Source organism: Phodopus roborovskii, unplaced genomic scaffold, assembly GCF_943737965.1.
Source record: "Phodopus roborovskii unplaced genomic scaffold, PHOROB, whole genome shotgun sequence".
Classification (NCBI taxonomy): Eukaryota; Metazoa; Chordata; class Mammalia; order Rodentia; family Cricetidae; genus Phodopus; species Phodopus roborovskii.
The window spans coordinates 1,346,781-1,355,931 of NW_026126412.1; positions in this window are offsets into that span (position 1 = coordinate 1,346,781).

Consider the following 9,151-nt stretch of genomic DNA (forward strand, 5'->3'; position numbering starts at 1 on the left):
AAAGAGAATTGCAAGGTGGAGTCTGAACACTTGCAAAGAGAGAGAAGAGGACCATTTGTAGCTGGTGTCATGGTAAATGACACAAGTGAGGAACTTGGGCTGAGGTGACGCTTTTCTTTCCACTTCAACCAGACCCTTTGCAGATAGTGACTGGGCTCGGGGTAGTGGTATCTCCACCTTTCAATGTTGTTCAGAAGTGAAGCAGGGAAGGTATCTGAGGACAACTTTATGGGAGCTGAGGGAGGGTTCTGGTGGGGAACACCAGTCAGCCTGGGAAGTCAAGAGCTACAGAGGCAGCTTTCCAGGCTGGCCATTCCTATGTCCCGGAAGGGTAAGAGAGGTTCTAGACACCATTGAATGAAAGCTGCTGTTGTAACTAGTGGCACACTAGTCATAAACATTAATTAGAACAAGTTAATATATAATTCCACACCCTTCAGTATCTCATCAATGCCAGAGCTATTGTTCGATAAGGATTTAATGAGGAGAAGGGAAACTGATAAGAGCCTTCTCTCATTGAGAGATGCCAAGGTCATGAAGGAAGGGAACCAGTGACCCCTGACAACACACCAGGGAAGGGCGTGGAGTTACCTAGGTCTTGGCCCTCTGTCTGCACCCACCACTGTGGATTCTTTGAACCCATTGCTATTGGAAACTTTTCTGGAGGTTGTCTTACTGACGCATCTCATACCATTGTCCACTCAATCTCAGGCCATGGTGAGTACTTGTTTATATAAGCAGCTGTCACAGGAGCTCAGGCTGAGTCAGGATGTTCCTGCCTACAGAAGCCCTTTTTCTCATCACAGTTATTCAGTTCCAGTAGCCCCCTTCCTGCAGGCAGGTTATGGAAGGAAACTAGTCTGCCTTAAACGGTGCCCCTCACAGCCTGTTGTGAGAGTAGGGGAGATGATAGGGAGATGTTATTGTAGAGGTATGGACTATGTAGCGGTATGGAGAGACCTAGCTGCCAGTAGAGAAGGAGAGGCTCTGGGGGCAGGTGTCTGTCCCTTTGTAGGGCCCAGAGGAATTAATCTCGGGAGAAGGAACTGATAACTCTTTTCAACACTGCCCATATGCCATGCTCGTCCCACCAGCCAAGTCAGTCACTTTGTACCAAATTCCTTGGTCCAGGAGGTGTGGAGTTGTAAACTCCTCAGGAAGGGAGGCAGAGCCCCGGGTAGCACCCTCTGAGCTTTCTATGTGAGCTGATTATAGGAGGGGAAAGTGGGAATTTATGTTCAGGCAACAACAAATAAAAAGAGAACAGGCTCATGAGCCTGGAACCACAGATTCAGCTGCTACCTGAGGTCCTTAAGCTGAAGAGGTTGAAGCAAAGTTCCTATTTACTTCCTAGATCATAATACACCAGCACACATATGCTTTAACATGTTCTGGTTCAGACAACTAGTCCTGAGGACAGTCTCCTTGCAGCTGCAGCTGAGGACTGGTTCCAAGCCCTGCCCTTTCCCACTACAACGCTGTGCTGAGGCTACTTGGAGGAGCTACTTCACAACAGGGATGATCCCTCACTGGTATTGGATGATGTGATATCTGGCCCAGTTGACTACAGCCATTATGGGCGTTATGAGCTTAGATTTAGGAACACCTAAAAACAAACCTAGAAGAAAATATTCTGGTGTCCAGTATCTGGTGTCACCAGCCAAAACAAACCATAGCTGGTACAACCTTGAAATGTGGATTGTAGTTTTGGGAGCTTGTAGCATTAACAGGGAAGCAAGGTGCTCTTCAGCAAATATTTAGTCACTTGACCAGCCAAAGCCGGAATGAAGTCAGAAGAGGCAAGTCAAGCCTGCACCCAGACAGCAACATCACAAAGATGTGTGTGGTGGACCAGTGATCCTTCTGTTCTCCACGCATGTCCACATGCTGCTAAGGGACAACTGGGACTCCTGGACCCGACCCCAGCACTCATCAGGCGCCCTGTGCAATTTCTGTGGCGTGCTGACTACTGGTTTGAGGAGCATGAATTCCTGATGGCAGGGCACTAGGTAGGTTGAGAATCTGTGCTGAAGCTGGAGACAATGACCATGGTCTGTGTCTTAGACATTATTTTATTTCTGTGAAGAGACACCATGACCAAATCAGTTATTAGAAGAGAAAGCACTTAGTTGGGGGCTTGCTTGTAGTTTCAGAGGTTCAGCCCATTGTTATCATGGTGGGAAGCTTGACAGCATGCAGGCAGGAGCTGTAGCAGTAGCTAAGAGCTACATCCTGATCCATAGACAGAAAGAGACTCTGGCCTTTGCATGACCTTATGAAACCTCAGAGACCACCATTCTTGTTCAAACCACTGGTCCCACTCCTAGCCCCTATGGGCCTGTACCCATAATGGAAAAGATGCATTCAGTCTAACTTCAAAAGTCCCATAGTCTATCACAGTCTGAACATCGTTTAAAAGTCCAAAGTTCAAAGTCTCTTTTGATACTCATGGCAATCTCTTAACTGTAACCCCCCTGAAAAAATTAAAATGGAAAATACATCGCATTATTCCAACACAGACTATGCATTCCAAAAGGGAGGAAAGGGAGCATAGTAAGGAAGCACTAGACCCCCCCCCCAAAAAAAACCCAAAAACCAAAAAACAAACAAAAAAATCCAAACCAAAACAAAAAACCCCAAAATGCCAAATTCTGCAATCTCTATGTCTCATGTGAAAGTGCTCTTCAGATCTCCTTTCAGCTTTGTTGACTGCATACCCCTCTCTGGGGCCGGTTTTACACCCAGTTTGCAGCGCTCCTTGAATATCCCATGAATATAGCATCTGCAACATTTTGGGATCTCTAACACAATCCAGGCTTCACCATTACCATTACACCTTCATGCAATAAATAGCCTTTCTGGCCCTCCATGTAGAGATACCCCTGTCACACCCTGACCTCAACAGTTTTCCTTAGGCATGGAGAAAGAGTCTGCAAGCCCTGTCTTATACATTTAACAAAGCCAGAACCAAGTGGCTGAAGCTGCCAAATTGGGGATGAAACTTTGCTCCTAGGTTCAATTACATTTGCATTAGCTTCCTGTTATTGGTGGTTTCCTTCATTGCTTAAGCTTTTCTTTTCACAAATTGGAAGCTTAGCTGAGAGAAGTCTTGAATTTCTTTTATTCCATTTAGTATCAGGCTTTAAAAAAAAAACTTCAGCTTTCCTGGTGTTCCTTTTCTCCTCAAACTGTATTTCTCCTTGTCTAGCTTGCTTCTTTTCATTATAGATCTGCGTAAGAGTGATTACTAATAACCACAAGACAGTGTCAATACTAGCCTTTCTTGAAATCTTTTATGCCAATGCCATTAATGCAAAACTCTTCAATATATTCTTAGGGAGATTTTTATGATACCAAAATATCACAGGAATGGCTTCTAGGCCACTTACTAATTAATATTCCTTCCGTCCCGAAACCTCTAGGTCGGGGTCATTATAATTTACATCAGTAGCACTATTATTTACCATCTTCCTACTAGAATGGTTCATTGAACCCCCGCCTAAAGCATTCAATCAGTTTTCTAGTCCAAAGTTCCAAAGTATTCCATATTCCTCCAAAAAAAAAAAAAAAAAAAAAAAAAAAAAAAAAACATGGGTAGGCCTACCATAGCAATACCCCACTCTCTGGTACCAACTTTTGTCTTAGTCCCTGCTATAATTATATGAAGAGATACCATGACCAAGGCAATTACTGGGACAGAAAGCACTTAACTTGGGGCTTGCTTAAAGTGGTTTAGTTCATTATCATCATGGCAGAGATCATGGTAGCATACATAGAGCTGGAGCAGTAGCTGAGGGCTACACACTGATCCACAGGCAAAGAGACAGACTCTGGACTTGGCTTGGGCTTTTGAAACCTCAAAGCCAACTCCCACACCTTGTTTCACTTCCTTCAACAATGCAACACCATCTAATCCTTCTAATCCTTTCAAATATTGCCATTCCCTGGTGACTAGGCATCTGGGAGTTATTCTTATTCAAATCACCACAGTCTGTGACCAACCAATGACTAACAGAGCATTGCCATCAGAGTTATGGAATAAATAAACCAATTCATTGTCCATGTCATCAACTTCTCTAGTAGCTTGCCACCCCTTGTCTACCAGCTACCTGCAGCTCAGCAGGGTGAGCAGATTATACTGACCAAGTTCCATATTAGCCTTGAATTTGAAAATTAGTTTATCTGTGTTCATTATGAACAGCCTTCTGTGCCTGTGGAACACCCTCACAGGACTCATACCCAGGGTGCCATTTACCCAATTTGTCTTCACTGAGCCTAGCTTCTTGACTTTCTCCTAGAGTAGGTAGCTACAAACTTGTTGTCCTCACACACAGCAGATATGGTATAGATTCCAAAGGCCCTTGGCATGGGCAGAATCCCTGGCTCTTACTGAGAATGCCCAAGGCATAAACAGCAGAGGGTGAGTATCAGGGCTGGATGGGTATAGAACACTGGCTCTGTGAATCAGTGGCCCTATGCCAGCCACCAAAGCCTTCAGCTTCCTGGCTTTAAAATGGGATTAGGAATACAATGTGAATGCCAGGCCAGCCTGCCTTCATGGTTCCCAAGAGTATCAAATGAAACCCAGGTGAGGGTACATAAGGGGGTGCCCGCTAGAGGCTGTTGTTGTTTTTCTGTGTATATAATACCAGTCTCTAAATAGGGAAACTCATAGACAGAACAATGAGTGCATTCATGTGCAGACAGCACAAAGGGCCATCCATGTGGCCTACTACAGGGGCCCACAGCAGCCAGTATAGTGGGAGACAGGGAGCACTAGTGGGTGTTCAGTTCAAGGAGGGCACATTCCTTTCCAGTAGTCCCTTTTCTCTTGCACAGTCAGAGCACCCTGGCTGTGCCAGTAAGGACAGATGCTGAAGAGAGACCCTGAGAGATATTCTTATCAGGGAGCTGCTGCTGAACTGGAGTGAAAAGCAGAATCCATGCAATGTGTGTCTGGACACTTTGACACTAGGGCACTATGGCTAGGGTAGGAGTTATGTGTCAGCTTGCATCTAAAGCTGCCGAGAGGCCACTTCGCTCAGGGAGGGGAATGCACCCCACACCCATGTCCAAGGAAAACACCCTTGTTTTCACAAGCTGAAATAGTGGAAGCATGAGATTGATCTCTGAAAATATTATTCCTGAAATATAAACTCACAGCTGGTGTTCCTGGCACTAAGACATCAAATCTGCTCACTGGTGCCCCTCTCTCCCCAGCTTAAGCTTGATCTTGAAAGAGGTCTCTTCCTCCTCCCACTCCAAGATCTCCTTGCCCAGGTGGGCTGCTCAGGTGGGGAGGCTCCCACACCCTCTCCAGGGCCACTAAAGGGTGACTCAGATGGTGCTGGCAATCTAATCCTCCCTCGGGATTACACTCCATAAACCCGCAACTCCTGGTTCTGGGAAGAAGTCAGAGTTTATGTCCAGCATGGCCATGTCTCCTTTATAACCCAATTGACCTAAGCCCAGCCAGGGCTGGTCCAGGACAGCCTGTACCCACCTCGGGTGAGAGTGTGGCTGAGTTCCTCCTTCAAGGTCTCAGGTGGGTCTGGGTGGGGCTGCAGAATTGTACTAATGATGGAATAGGTCCCCTTCTGGTGGAGACAGAACAGGAGATGGGATGAAGCAGGGTCTCAGGAAGGGCCAGCTGCAGCCTGAGCTGTACATCCCACAGGGTCCCCAGGCCCAGCTGAACAGGGCAGGCTGGCTGGCAGCCCGCTTGCTGTCCCCTGGAATGGTTGGCTCAGTTGGTGTGCCTCCACTTCCCCCTGCTTGAGTTGGGCTAGTAGGTGGATTCCCATTTCTATAGTCCTTGAATGTAATGACAGATTTAAGGGAAAAGTCTGTGGGGTTGGAAGGAGCCAAGGGGCCCTTGTGTGCTGGGACTTTGAGTCCTTCCCCAGAAATTATTCTGTGCCACCAGGGTCTGGCATGAGTGACATTCCAATCTGAAAGGCTAATGTGTGCAAATGAGTTGTGTTTTGGCCTCTGCCTAGGAATTCCCCATCCTTCCACAATTACAACATTCTTCTCTGAAAACTTTCCACCCTCTGTTGAGCTAGTTTGATGCTGCCTTGCTTTGATGCTTCAGGATCTAGTACTACCTTTGGTTTGGGCGATGCTTTTCTCTTCCATGTGGACAGAGCCCTTGACAGTAGTGGCCAGGGACATAAGACCTGGGGTTTTCCCCGAGGCCCTTTGTCTGCTCTCCTCTTCTAGGCCTATGGAGTGCAGACCAGGGTCGGAGACTCTGTTAGTAAAAGCCCCTAGTTCCTTTTCCAGTCTGAAAAGAGGCCCTCCAAACCAAGTGTGTGGCCAGATTCCTTCTTACTCTGATTGCTCTAGGATTGGTGGGTAACCAAAATGGCTCATTTACCCGTTGAGGTTCCAACCAATCCAGATCAGCATATGCTGAAAGCAAAACAGAGGAATGACATGACCATGAAAATGTTATGATAGGGCTGCCACTTGCCATAACCATTGCAGTCAGTCCCTGCCTAAGCTTCTGACGGAGAAGTGGTGTCCACCCTGTTCCTGGGAGTAGCCATTTCTCACTTTCCAGAGGACAGCATTATTACCCCCAACAAGTTTCCCTGGTACTGAGGGCAGTGGTCTAACTGGGGGTTCACTTAACCTGGTTCCCTGAGGATTTGCAACACACTGTGATGTGGAAGCCTGCTGACAGACTTTAGCCTCTGCTGTACTTAAGAATGCCACTGGTGACAAATGCATGACCATTTTTACAGCATGCGATCTCTGGGATCTCTGGACTTGTTCCAATGAACAAAAGTGTCATTCATCAGGGAAATCCCCCTGCATTCTTAAGAAAGGCTATCAGGAGCGATTCTGCAAACAAAGCTGCATAAATATTTGTTAGGAGTAGAGCTCATCCCGACATCCAGGGGTCCTTGCTGGACCTGGAGGATGGGATATCTTCATGTGCACAGTGCTTCTAAGGCCGTGCCAACCTCAATCCTTTAGCACACACCATATCAGACACAGACAAAGTCCAGCAGTCTTTCTCCGTTGGGCCTATTGTCATCCAGCTTTTCAAGGCTTAAGACCATTGATCTCCAGACAAGGCAGGGGCCCTTGACAGCTGGACAGCTGCACTTTTCAGGCCCAAAGGGACTTGGCTATTTTCCAGCACCCTGGGTTGTTCCTGTCTCTGGAGCCTTCTCCTTGGCTGATAGGGGAGCTGCAGGTTGCTCACGCTCCAGGAGGTCTGAAGTACAGGAGGTAGGTTGGCACTGCCTACTATGGCCACGACTGTGTTGTCAGGCATCTTCTAGGGGAGCAATACAAATGCAGAGGAGGCCTCTCCATCTTCTTGTTGCTGTTCATACATGTAAAACATAGACACTTGGAGCAACTAAAGCTGGCGGATAGAATCGGATCTTATCCAAGAGCCAGGTTCAGAGTACTCTTCTCTCATATCAAGCTTCTGTTCAGAAGTATCTGTGCACTGCCCTCCCTTTCTGATTCAAAATGCGAAGTCCAAACAGGAGCCAAGGTCTCAGATTTTCTCCAGAAGGGTTTGAGCTGCACAAAGGAACTACACTAAGATTGGTTGTAAGTGCTGGGCCTCCAAAAGTGGTCGGCTGTCTGAGAGCAACTGAGGCAGCAGGCTAAGCAGGCAACACCACACACAGACTGAAATCCAGTAAACCCCATGAAGACTTTGTAGTCGAGGACTACATTTTTCAGAGTGGAATAGGCAATGTCGAGGGGTGGAGCATTTTTGTGATACTACTCCCCCGAGACAGCAGAGCTGCTCGTTTTCAGTCTGTTCTCACCAGCTACACTTGATTATGGGTGTTTTCAGGGGCCCCGAAGACCACATGATGGTTCTTGGACTCATCCAAGCCCACAGGTAAAAGAACTGCCTCGTCTTCAGTGTGATTAGTGACATGCCCCCCACCCCAGGAAACATAAGCAAAGAATCAGGATCATGGATTCTGTGATGAAGCAGATGCATAAGCCCCGCCTGCAAGATTAGCCTGAACCTGGTTGGACATACTCCAAAGATCCTGAGGGTCCTTGGGGCCCAGAAGGGAGTCAGAGGAGAATGTCTGGATGATCACCCAAGCGTGTGACTTGGGTGACATCAATGCCCACCAAGCTTTGTGTGAACAAGACCTAGAACACAGCAGTGGAGGACTGACCCACATGGCTAAAAGTGGGCATTTGGCTTTCTGTAAACATCACAGTTTGCCCCTACCAAGTAAGCCTATGGTGAGGTCAATAGGCCATACAACTCATGACCCCACTATAGTGTATTGGGTCCCCATATAGTGAAAGTTGTGCCTGCATGATGGTGATTTGCCTGTGAGTCGTTTTTTGGAATTTGGTATATTCCCTTCCTTCTCAAAGTACAATTTCAGAGCAAGAGATTCAACCGAGACACCAAGATGCATAGAGGGCTGGAGGTACCTACTCTGTCCCCTGTTCTCACGCTTCCTCTGCTGCCTGGAGACACCAGTTCGTCTTCTGGTTGTCAGGTCAGAGGAATTATTTTAAGCTTGTGAACTGTCCTGCCTGCCTGTCAAGCTTGGCCACAGCTTGTTGAGGTTTTCATCTGCTAAAGGATTGGTGACTGTGTGTCCCAGTCCAGTCTACCAAATATTTTAGGCCTCGTTCTTTCCCATAGTGGTTGGCCTGGGTACCCTGGCTAACCCAGTTGGGCACCCTGTCACTTGAAGTCAGATTGGGAATGAGTCCCAGGCCCGTGTGACCCTTTTCTATTAGTCCCCCATAGGCTTGGCTGCACTACAGCCAAGATCTGCAAAAGATCTATGGGGCTGTCTCCCATAGGGGAGTAGAAATATGGGGACCCAGCCCAGAGGCCATGAAAAAGAGGAGTATATAATGATGGTCTTTGTACTGGGACATTAATATGGCTCAGGCCCTCTGGGAATCAGATCTAGCTAGGAAGAGAGCTTGAAACCCCACAGAGATGACAAAAAACTAGGAGACTTCTCAGGAAACTTGCAGCCTCATGGAGTGGAAGAAGGCGGGTGACAGGTGACAGCTGCAGAATGAACAGGTGACAGGGAGAGCAGTGCAGGGCTAGGAGCTATGGAAGATGTGGTCCTGAGACCCTGGCAGCCTACTGTCTCTAATAGAGCTAGAGAGGCCTCTAGCCTCA